This window comes from Somniosus microcephalus, unplaced genomic scaffold (assembly GCF_052327205.1).
Source record: "Somniosus microcephalus isolate GS21.2 unplaced genomic scaffold, FLI_Smic_1.0 unresolved_chr1, whole genome shotgun sequence".
NCBI classification, from domain to species: domain Eukaryota; kingdom Metazoa; phylum Chordata; class Chondrichthyes; order Squaliformes; family Somniosidae; genus Somniosus; species Somniosus microcephalus.
The window spans coordinates 68179674-68192463 of record NW_028225179.1 but is presented as its reverse complement, the minus strand read 5'-3'; positions in this window follow the sequence as shown (position 1 = coordinate 68192463).

Genomic DNA, 12790 nt, shown 5'->3' with positions numbered 1-12790 from the left:
AGGCTGTTGCTTGACTAGTCTGTGGGACAGCTCTCCCAATTTTGGCACAAGTCCCCAGATGTTGGTGAGGAGGACTTTGCAGTGTCGACTGGGCTGGGTGTGCTGTTGTCATTTCTGTAGCCGGTGCCAAGGTTGATACCGGATGGTCTGTCCAGTTTCATTCTTATTATGTTTCGTAGCAGTTAGTTACAACTGAATGACTTGCTAAGCCATTTCAGAGGGTAGTTAAGTGTCAACCATATTGCTGTCATTGATACTAGCTTTTTAATTCCAGATTTATTTAATTAACTGAATTTAAATTACCCCAGCTGCCGTGGTGGGATTTGAACCCGCGCCTCTGGATCATTAGCCCTAGGCCTCTTGGTTATTAGTCCAGTAACATAACCACTGCGCTACCGTTCCCATGAATGGCTACAGTGGTTTGTTACAACTGAGTGGCTTGCTCGGCCATTTCAGGAGACAGTTAAGAGTCAACCACATCACTGTGTGTCTGGAGTCACATATCGGCCAGACCGGGTAGGGACAGCAGATTTCCTTCCCTAAAGGGCATTAGTGAACCAGATGGGTTTTTACGACAATCCGATAGTTTCATGGTCACCATTACTGATACTAGCTTTTTTATTCCAGATTTATTTAATTAACTGAATTTTTAGTACAGGTAGACTACCTTTTATCCGAACTTCCGAAAACCGAAACCCTCTAAAAACCGAAGGTTTTTTCATTCAGCGTAAGTCGTGCGCACGACATGACCAGAGCGGCGCACGACCCCGACCCCCGCCGACGACCCCCCGCGGACCCCCCCGTGGACCCCCGCCAACCCCCCCGCCGACCCCGACCCCCGCCGACCCCCCCGCCGACCCCCCTGCGGACCCCCGCTGACCCCAACCCCCGACTCCCACCGACCCCCCCGCGCCGACCCCCCCGCGGACCCCCGCCGACCCCCCCCGCTGACCCCCCCCGCCGACCCCCGCCGACCCCCCCGCCGACCCCCCCGCGGACCCCCGCCGACCCCCCCCGCGGACCCCCGCCGACCCCCCCGCCGACCCTGACCGCCGACCCCCCCCGCCCACCCCCCCGCGGACCCACCCCCGACAAATTTCCCAGTCTTATAAAATACCTTCCGAAATCCAAAATTTTCCGAAAACCGAAACACGGCTGGTCCCGAGGTTTTCGGATAAAGGATAGTCTACCTGTATACTGAGACGTGTAGAGGAACAGCGGGACAGAGGGACCTTGGAGTGCATGTCCACAGATCCTTGAAGGTAGCAGGACAGGTCGATAAGGTGGTTAAGAAGGCATATGGAATACTTTCTTTTATTAGCCAAGGCTTAGAATATAAGAGCAGGGAGGTTATGCTTGAACTGTATAAGACACTAGTTAGGCCACAGCTAGAGTACTGTGTGCAGTTCTGGTCACCACATTACAGGAAAGATGTGATTGCACTGGAGAGGGTACAGAGGAGATTTATGAGGATGTTGCCGGGACTGGAGAATTTTAGCTATGAGGAAAGACTGGATAGGCCGGGGCTGTTTTCTTTGGAACAGAGGAGGCTGAGGGGAGACTTGATTGAGGTGTATAAAATTATGAGGGGCTTAGATAGAGTGGACAGGAAGGACCTATTTCCCTTAGCAGAGAGGTCAATGATAAAGTAATTGGTAGAAAGATTAGAGGGGAGTTGAGGAGAACTTTATCACCAGAGGGCGGTTGGGGTCTTGAACTCACTGCCTGAAAGGGTGGAAAAGGCAGAGACCCTCATCGCATTTAAAAAGTACTTGGATGTGCACTTGAAGTGCCGTGGCCTACAAGGCTACAGACCAAGGGCTGGAAAGTGGGATTAGGCTGGATCGCTCTTTGTCGGCCGGACCGGACACGATGGGCCGAATGGCCTCCTTCCGTGCTGTAAATTTCTATGATTCTATGAATTACGTCAGGGAGTAGCAGAGGGAGTAGCGGAGTGTGTCGTTGTGAAGGCCTCCTTTGTACTCGTGAATCGGACACTGGCTCGTTATTTGTTCCGTGGTCGGTTCTGGGTGACCACACCGGATAGCTTTTAATCCTCCATTTGCGCATCACGTTTTCGCGTCTGCCGCGGTTCGTGCGGATGCGGGCTCAGGGTTGCCCGTAAGCTTCATGGAAGATCGACGTCAGGGATACGAACATATGAATTAGGAGCAGGAGTAGGCCACTCGGACCCTCGAGCCTGCTCCGCCATTCAATAAGATCACGGCTGATCCGATTACTCCACATTCCCGCCTAATCCCATAACCTTTCACCCCCCAGCTTAACAAGAATCTATCTACCTCTGCCTTAAAAATATGGATCTTCCGTGTCGGGTCTTGCCCGAGGTGTTTGTTGGTGACTTCTTGCCAGCTCCATTGGGTTTTCCGAGCGTGACTTTAAGCAGTGGTGAGGGACGTTGTTGAGATCCTGCCGGACAGGGAGGTGTTCGTTCGCCACCATTCGCTGGAAGGGAGCAATTTTCACGGTAGAATATTTCGGACTCGTGAGGCACAAACATGGCCCACTTTCTCTAATCTTGCAATCGGAGCATCTTCACTTTTTCAAAGCACAACACTAGCCTCTAAATGTCCTGGCTAAATCTATTCACTAGCACTCACGGCTTCTGGTATTGAATCTGTCAACAGGTCAAATAGAGGTTTGATGTGATAGGGAGAAGAGTCTTATTCTGTCTATGTATCACGCTCTCTCTCTATCTACCTTCTGTCTAATAATCTCTACCTTCTGTCTATCTATCTATTTCTACCTTCTATCTGTCTCTCTCTACCTTCTATCACTCTCTCTCTCTACCTTCTGTCTATCAATCTATCTCTCTTTACCATGTCTATCTATCTATTTCTTGCTACCTTCTGTCTATCTATCACACGACACAAAGCTGGGTGGGCGCGTGTGCTGTGAGGAGGATGCCGAGAAACTCCAGTATGATTTGGACAGGTTGGGTGTGTGGGCAGATGCATGGCAGATGCAGTATAATGTGGATAAATGAGAGGTTATCCACTTTGGTGGCAAAAACAGGAAGACAGATTATTATCTGAACGGCAATAGATTGGGAAAAGGGGAAGTGCAACGAGACCTGGGTGTCCTTGTGCACCAGTCGCTGAAGGTAAGCATGCAGATGCAGCAGGCGGCAGACCTGTGAGGAGCGAGGCGGCGGCGGTGATTTAAAACGAGGCGGCGGAGCAGGTAGGCCCCACAGCGGCAGCGGACCTGTGAGGAGCGAGGCGGCGGCGGTGATTTAAAACGAAGCGGCGGAGCAGTTAGGCCCCACAGCAGCGGCGGACCTGTGAGGAGCGAGGCGACGGCAGTGATTTAAAACGAGGCGGCAGAGCAGGTAGGCCCCACAGCGGCGGCGGACCTGTGTGGAGCGAGGCGGCGGTGGTGATTTAATATGAGGCGGCAGAGCAGGTAGGCCCCACAGTGGCAGCGGACCTGTGTGGAGCGAGGCGGCGGTGGTGATTTAAAATGAGGCGGCAGAGCAGGTAGGCCCCACAGCGGCAGCGGACCTGTGTGGAGCGAGGCGGTGGCGGTGATTTAATATGAGGCGGCAGAGCAGATAGGCCCCACAGCGGCGGCGGACCTGTGAGGAGCGAGGCGGTGGCGGTGATTTAATATGAGGCGGCAGAGCAGGTAGGCCCCACAGCAGCAGCGGACCTGTGTGGAGCGAGGCGGCGGTGGTAATTTAAAATGAGGCGGCGGAGCAGGTAGGCCCCACAGCGGCAGCGGACCTGTGTGGAGCGAGGCGGCGGTGGTGATTTAAAATGAGGCGGCGGAGCAGGTAGGCCCCACAGCGGCAGCGGACCTGTGTGGAGCGAGGCGGCGGTGGTGATTTAAAATGAGGCGGCGGAGCAGGTAGGCCCCACAGCGGCAGCGGACCTGTGTGGAGCGAGGCGGCGGTGGTGATTTAAAATGAGGCGGCGGAGCAGGTAGGCCCCACAGCGGCGGCGGACCTGTGTGGAGCGAGGCGGCGGTGGTGATTTAAAATGAGGCGGCGGAGCAGGTAGGCCCCACAGCGGCAGCGGACCTGTGTGGAGCGAGGCGGCGGTGGTGATTTAAAATGAGGCGGCGGAGCAGGTAGGTTTACCAATCTCAGAGAGAGGGAGAGGGAGAAGTAAAAAGTAATCGAAGTGTGACGTCACCAGAAAGCAGGTAAGTGATTGGTTGGTGAGTATTTCTCTCCTTCTCCTTTTTTCCAAAGTATCTGTGGTGTAGCGGGGACTGCTCGTAAACAAGGGCCCTTCAGTATATCATTTAATTGTAGTGTAATTGGTGGGATTGATTTGATTTAATTTAATTTGAATTAATTAAAGGGTAAGTCATGGCAGGACAGCTCGGCCCCATGGCATTCTCCTCCTGCGCTATGTGGGAAATCAGGGACACTTCCTGTGTCCCTGACGACCATGTGTGCAGGAAGTGCATCCAGCTGCAGCTACTGACAGACCGCATTGCGGCGCTGGAGCTGCGAGTGGATACATACTGGAGCATTCGCGATGCTGAGGACGTCGTGGATAACATGTTTAGGGAGTTGGTTCACACCGCAGGTAAAGGCTGCACAGGCAGGAGGAGAATGGGTGACCACCAGGCAGAGTAGTACGTGTAGGCAAGGTAGTGCAGGGGTCCCCTGTGGCCATCCCCCTCTCAAACAGATATACCGCTTTGGATATTGTTGGGGAGGATGGCTTGTCAGGGGAAGGCAGCAGCAACCAACTTCCTGGCACCGTGGGTGGTTCTGCTGCACAGGACGGGAGGAAAAAGAGTGGGAGAGCTATAGTAATAGGGGATTCTATTGTAAGGGGAATAGATAGGCGTTTCTGCGGCCGCAAACGTGACTCCAGGATGGTATGTTGCCTCCCTGGTGCAAGGGTCAAGGATGTCTCAGAACGGCTGCAGAACATTTTGGAAGGGGAGGGTGAACAGCCAGTTGTCGTAGTGCATATAGGCACCAACGATATAGGTAAAAAACGGGATGAGGTCCTAAAAGTTGAATATAGGGAGTTAGGAGGTAAATTAAAAAATAGGACCTCAAAGGTAATAATCTCAGGATTGCTACCAGTGCCACGTGCTAGTCAGAGTAGAAATAGAAGGATATTTCAGATGAATACGTGGCTAGAGGAATGGTGCAAGGGGGAGGGATTCAAATTCCTGGGACATTGGAATCGGTTCTGGGGGAGGTGGGGCCAGTACAAACCAGATGGTTTGCACCTGGGCAGGACCGGCACCGATGTCCTAGGGGGAGTGTTTGCTAGTGCTCTGGGGGAGGGTTTAAACTAAAATGGCAGGGGGTTGGGAACCTGAGTAGGGAGACAGAGGAAAGGGAAACAAGGATAGAAGCAAAAGACAGGAAGGAGTAAAACAAAGGTGGCAGTCAGAGAAATCAAGGGTTTAAATCAAACATGGCAACAGTAAATAATAATTCTAAAAGGTGTAAGAGTGTTAAAAAAACAAGCCTGAAGGCCTTGTGTCTTAATGCGAGGAGCATTCGTAATGATGAATTAGCTGCGCAAATAGAGGTAAACGGATATGATATGATTGGGCTTACGGAAACATGGCTCCAGGGTGACCAAGGCTGGGAACTCAACATCCAGGGGTATTCAATATTCAGGAAAGATAGGCGAAAAGGAGGTGGGGTAGCATTGCTGGTTAAAGAGGGGATTAACACAATTGAAAGGAAGGATATTAGCTCTGATGATGTGGAATCTGTATGGGTAGAACTGAGAAATACCAAGGGGCAGAAAACGTTAGTGGGAGTGGCATACAGACCTCCAAACAGTAATGCGAAGGTTGGGGATGGCATTAAACGGGAAATTAGAGACGCGTGCAATAAGGGCACAGCAGTTATCATGGGTGACTTTAATCTACATATAGATTGGGCTAACCAAATTAATAACAATACTGTGGAGGAGGAATTCCTGGAGTGTATACGGGATGGTTTCCTGGACCAATATGTCGAGGAACCAACTAGAGATCAGGCCATCTTAGACTGGGTATTATGTAATGAGAAAGGATTAATTAGCAATCTTGTTGTGCGAGGCCCCTTGGGTCGGAGCGATCATAATATGTTAGAATTCTTCATTAAGATGGAGAGTGAAGTAGTTGGCTCAGAGACTAGGGTCCTGAATTTAAATAAAGGAAACTATGATGGTATGAGGCGCGAGTTGGGCAGGATTGAGTGGGGAATGTTACTCAAAGGGTTGACGGTGGATAGGCAATGGCAAACATTCAAAGATTGCATGGATGAACTACAGAATTTGTTCATCCCTGTTTGGCATAAAAATTAAAATAAAAAGGTGACTCAACCGTGGCTAACAAGGGAAATTAGGGATAGCATAAGATCCAAGGAGAGGACATATAAATTGGCCAGAAAAAGCAGTAAACCTGAGGATTGGGAACAGTTTAGGATTCAGCAAAGGAGGACAAAGGGATTAATTAAGAGGGTGAAAATAGTTTATGAGAGTAAGCTTGCAGGGAACATAAAAACTGACTGTAAAACCTTTTATAGATATGTGAAGAGAAAAAGATTGGTGAAGTCAAGTGTCGGTCCCTTGCAGTCAGAATCAGGGAAATTTATAATGGGGAACAAAGAAATGGCAGGCCAATTAAATACATACTTTGGTTCTGTCTTCACAAAGGAGGACACAAATAACCTCCCAGAGATGTCGGGGAACATAGGGTCTAATGAGAGGGAGGAACTGAAAGAAATCAGTATTTGTAGGGAAATGGTGTTAGGGAAATTGATGGGATTGAAGGCCGATAAATCCCCAGGGCCTGATAATCTACATCCTAGGGTACTTAAGGAGGTGGCCCTAGAAATAGTAGATGCATTGCTGGTCATCTTCCAATATTCGATAGACTCTGGAACAGTTCCCATGGATTGGAGGATAGCTAATGTTACCCCACTATTTAAAAAAGGTGGTAGAGAGAAAACGGGGAATTACAGACCGGTAAGCCTGACATCGGTAGTGGGGAAAATGCTAGAGTCCATTATAAAAGATGTAATAGCAGAGCACTTGGAAAACAGTGACATGATCGGACAAAGTCAACATGGATTTACAAAAGGTAAATCGTGCTTGACTAATCTACTGGAATTTTTTGAGGATTTAACTCATAAAATAGATAAGGGAGAACCAGTGGATGTGGTGTATTTGGACTTTCAGAAGGCTTTCGATTAGGTCCCGCATAAGAGATTAGCATGTAAAATTAAGACACATGGGATTGGGGGCAAGGTACTGACTTGGATAAAGAACTGGTTGGCAGACAGGAAGCAAAGAGTTGGAATAAACGGCTCTTTTTCCGAGTGGCAGGCAGTGACTGGTGGGGTACCGCAGGGATCGGTCCTAGGGCCCCAGCTATTCACAATATATATAAATGATTTGGATGAGGGAACTAGATGTTATATCTCCAAGTTTGCAGACGACACAAAGCTGGGTGGGTGTGTGTGCTGTGAGGAGGATGCCGAGAAACTCCAGTATGATTTGGACTGGTTGGGTGATTGGGCAGAAGCATGGCAGATGCAGTATAATGTGGATAAATGTGAGGTTATCCACTTTGGTGGCAAAAACAGGAAGGCAGATTATTATCTGAACGGCAATAGATTGGGAGAAGGGGAAGTGCAACGAGACCTGGGTGTCCTTGTGCACCAGTCGCTGAAGGTAAGCATGCAGGTGCAGCAGGCAGTTAAGAAGGCAAATGGTATGTTGGCCTTCGTAGCGAGAGGATTCGAGTACAGGAGCAAGGATGTTTTGCTGCAGTTGTACAGGGCCTTGGTGAGACCACACCTTGAGTATTGTGTGCAGTTTTGGTCGCCATATCTGAGGAAGGGTGTTCTTGCTATGGAGGGTGTGCAGTGAAGATTCACCAGACTGATACCTGGGATGGCAGTGTAGGGTTTGAAAATCCACAACCACGTTTTATTGGAGCCCTCTAAGGGCAAGGTGACCAAAATTGGATTGCCCTGCAGTGGTCCCGAAAAGCAGGCTGGGATATCTGATTACAGGGGACTGTGGCTCAGAAGCGAGCCATAGAGGTCGGCCAATCGAAACAAAGTGCATTCTCAAAGGCCAATCAGGGGACTGAGTCGGGCCTGAAGCAAGGATATGTGACTTACCCCTAATCGAGCTATGAGTACAGGCCATCATCACCTTAATCAACTCGGACTAGGGACAATAGTTTTGGGATCACTACAGTTAAGAGGTGGCCCAAAATAATCAGGTCCCAGGACTGACACAATGGGACAACAGACTTGGAGGAGCCGCTGTGCACTCAAAACAATACCCCTGCCCTCGCCTTGGGCGCGAAGAGGCCGAAATGGAATTGGGTATAAAATACAGAACCAAGAGATTATTAAAAAAAAGGGAAAAAGAGCCAGAAGAAAGAGCAGGAGAGCGAGTTAAGAAGCTGAGGGAGAGACAAGCTGGGGCAAACTACTATCTAAAGAACTCCAACCACGCTGATGAGAAGATCCACCATCAGGCCCCAGACTCAATCGGCATACTGAAAGTTTAAACCGCACCGTATACCGACTCTCGTCCCGGGGACATCAACAAGAAGACACCAACGACTGAAGTGGCTGTGGAAGACGGCATTCACTCCCGCTATTTTGGGAGCCTTTTCCATCAAGCACAAACCAACCAACAACAGCAACAACCCAACAACCGCACTCAAAATAGGCTGTGAGTATAATCCAAGGGCCTGCAACTGTCAGTCTAGTCTAGGTAGGAAAGTGGGTTGGTGGGATTGGACTTGGTAAAGTTAAAACAGTGTAAAACATTTTCGTTATGTCCGTTCTCTCCCATATTTTATTTATAGTTATAGAGTGTGTGTGTTTATTACGTTCGTGGTAGAACCAAATAAAATTGGTTGTCACCTGTTTTTTCCAAGGACTACTTGTCTCCGAGTGTCTATTTAAAGTGCATCGTTCTCCATCCAAATTCTGGAGTTAGAACCAGATAGGGGCATTAGGGCGCTTCGAACCCGCCAAACAAGGGAACAGCAGGCTAGGGAAAAAGAGAGAGGACTATAGGAGCCCTTGGGCTCAGGAGCACCCCGCAGATTAGGTATAAACTGTGTGGGTCGTCACCGTATTCTAGTCCTCCTCTATAAGCTGTTGTTCTCTATCTCCTTAGAGGGTGTTTAGTGACACCCGACCTGAAGGCCAACATAAACTGCAAGGGTATAAAGGAGACAGAGGCCCAATACATTAACAGGCACTAAAGACCCCTGTAATTGGGCAGAGCAAAACCCCCTACACAATGGAGACCGCGGCAGGACTCCAGTGGGTGAATGAATGCACAACCTCGGAAACAGTGGTTTTTGGTAAATCTAAGATGGAGAAGAGAATCTCCGCCTATGCTATTTCCAAGGTAAACTTCACAAAGGAATGGGTACAGAGCCTAAGCAGGGCGCCACGTCCCGTGGACGCGGCGGCCCAGTGGACGGCAGGATCAAAGCATAATAAGAAGATAGAAAAGGCAATTTGGCTCATATGTCTGACAAGGCAGGTCCGGGCATCGGACTGCGAGATAGCCAGGCTTAGTGAGGAGCTGCGAGAGGCGCTGCTCACCTCAGAAGCTAGGGAGGCTACAGGGCAGAGGATCATGTTAGAGCTGTTTGAGGAAAGGGAAAAAAGGGCCAAAGAGGAGGAAGCCTCCCGCAGCCAGCAACAGTACCTGCAGGGGCAGGTGACCGAGTCTAAGGCTGGGGAGCGCAAGGTTAAGAAGTTGAACGTGACTTATGAGCAGAAAATCGAAGAGCTGGAAGGCCAGCTGAAAGATTTGCAGGCGGCATATAGAGTTAACTGCAAGGAGGGTTTCGAGAAAACAGATCACGGGCCTTGCAGAGAACGGGTTCAGTCGCTGCTCCAATCTCTTGCCCAGGCGAAGGGCACGATCTGTTTGTTAGAGCCAAAGAGGGCAGACAACAGATCGGAGTATTGGGGAATAGTAGAGGACCCGGCTGTGAAGGACAGCCAACCGCTTCCCGAAGCACCGGTAGGTCCGGTTGAGCCACGGGGGGAACCAAGGGTGCAGACCAGGGAGCCCACAGGGCGGGGGACCGAACAGGGAGGTCCGGCCCAGCCCAAGGGGTATGGGACCGGACAGGTAGATCCGGCCCAGCCCAAGGGGTATGGGTCACCCACAGAAGGAGTTGGGTCTGTAGGATCGGAATCCGAGGCAGAGGAAGAGAAGGTAGAGAAAATAGGGACCCCAGCTACGGAGTCTGCGGCGGGACCTATGTGTCCAGTGGTCCAGAAAAAGTACGGGCCTCCACATGGGGCACAGGCCCGTGGGCCAGTGGACAGTGAGTTTGTAGTCCCGCACACAGCTCCAGCTCTGAAGGCCATGATTGCACATATCCCCACGCTCACCAGAGGGGGGGGAGATCCATCTGTACATTTCTCTAACATCGCACAGGCGGTAGAAATGAACAATTGTGACGACCAAGAAGCAGTAAAGATGCTGCTATTCTCAATAGAGGAGGGTGTACCAGGCCCTCCCAACAGCCTGTAGAACAGGGCAGGTTACCCCAGAGCGGTTACAATGGGCCATCTTAGAAGCCCTGGGGTGTAACAATGGGAACCCCCTTGACAGGCTCAACAAGACCAGCCAGTTACCTGGGGAAGCCCCGTAGGTATACGTGGACAGGCTGTGGACGGTGTACCGTGCAGCCTGTGGCAATATCCTGGATAGAGAGGCTCTTACAGCGGACCAGCGTGAAGCGTGGTTCCGGATGATTATCGCAAACAGTCTGCCCTGTATTAAGACCCGGGCAGATCTCTGGTTCAACCCCAGAGACCCTAACCTCACCGAAGAGGCGGTGGCGGAAAGGATGTCGGTTACCCAGCGTAACGGGGAAACCCCAGATGAAAAGCTGGATAAACCCACAAAGGGGCGAGTGCACGAAGTGCACTCAAACCCTAATCCAAAAAGGGAATGGTATCAGGAGGGCAAGCACCCGTCCATTAAGAGGGGAGTGTGTTACGGGTGTGAGAAGCCCGGCCACTACCGAAGTAGTTGTAGGAGCAATCCACCCCAGGCGCAGGAAGGAAGGAACCCTCCTGCGACTGCCCCGTCCGGAGGAAAGAAAGGACAGGCAAACGAAGTTTTTGAAAACGCAGTGGTAGCACTCCGACAGCTGATGGCAGGGATGGGACGCATAGATGTAGCCGTTGGAAAGGAAATCCCCATGGCGCCACAACCACAGGAACAATGACTAGAGCCCACGCAGCCTGCTTACTTGTGCCCACTAGATTATGACTCATGGGGTAGACCATGGGTGAAGATGGAGGTGGAGGGAGCACGGGGAACCTACCTGTTGGACACGGGTGCTTCCAGCACCATCGTCCATGCGGAGGATCCGGGGGCTTCACCTCTATCCAGCGGGGTGCCCTATGAACTAGTGGGATTCACGGGGAATGAGAAGACAGGGTACTTCTCACTCCCACTTACGCTTCAGTTAGGCGCACTTACTGCGAAGTGGAAGTGTGTCCTGATGAAGTGGGAGCAGGCTGACAAGGGGATACTGGGGGCTGACTTTGTAATCGCCCACCAGATCCTGGTGGACTTGCGGAACGATTGTCTGTGGGGAACCGTAGACCCGGGGACCAAGAAGGGAGTTATGATGATTGACAAGGTGCAGGATAAGGGGACTCTCTGTACAGTGAAGCCAAAGGGGGGCTACGACCTGGAGCTTCTGGCCAGTGGCACCCCAGCCGAGTACAGGGCCTATGTGCGAGCCAATCTCGCAGCATTTGCCACCCACAAGCACGACTGTGGGAGAGTCACAGGGGTGGAGGTCAGAATAGATGGGGATCCCATGTCTAGGCCCCAAAGACAATACAACTTCCCGAGAGAGGCGGAAGCCGATTTAGAGGCGGCGCTGGGTTCGCTAGTCGAGCAGGGTGTTCTGAGGCCCATAGCCACCCACGTAAACTCTCCCCTTTGGCCGGTCAGGAAACCGGACAACTTGTGGAGAGCCACGGTGGACTATCGGGTGCTCAATAAGAACATCCCGGCTTGCGCTCCCACGGTGGCGGCGGTTGCAGACCTGATCCGAGAGATCCCTGCTTCCGCCACCACATTTACGGTGCTAGACATTTCAAACGGCTTCTGGTCGATCCCTGTGAGGAGAGAAGACCAATACAAGTTTGCTTTCACGTTCAAGGAGCAACAGTATACTTGGACCTGCCTCCCACAGGGATTCCACAATAGCCCTAGCATCTTCCACCAGTGCATGGCCAATTGTCTAAAGGGTTTCAGCCAGCCAGGACAGCTAGTGCAGTACGTGGACGACCTGCTGCTCTTCACAGAGAGCAGGGAACAACACGGCCCACTGCTAGCTGAGCTGTTGGCTGTGCTGAAAGACGGCGGGTTTAAAATAAACCCCAAGAAGGCGCAGATAGGGTTGAGGGAAGTCAAGTTCCTGGGTTTAACCTTAAGGGCAGGAGAAAGGGGCATTGATGAGGCCCGAAGGCGGACAGTGCAGGAACTCCCGGTACCAACCAACGTGTCCGGAGTTCGATCCTTTCTGGGGATCACGGGCTATTGCAGGGACTTCATCGAGGATTATGCAGCCACGGCAGCCCCCCTGCTCAGGCTCCTCCACAAGGGGGTTGAGTGGCAATGGGACGACGGCTGTCAGGCTGCATTTCTTCGATTGAAGCAAGATTTGCAAAAAGCACCTGCACTGGGGGCAATTGATGGGGGTGAGGATTTCTTTTTGGAGGTGGCAGCCAGCGGGGACAGCCTGAGTGCCGTGTTTTTACAGGAAAGGCACGGAC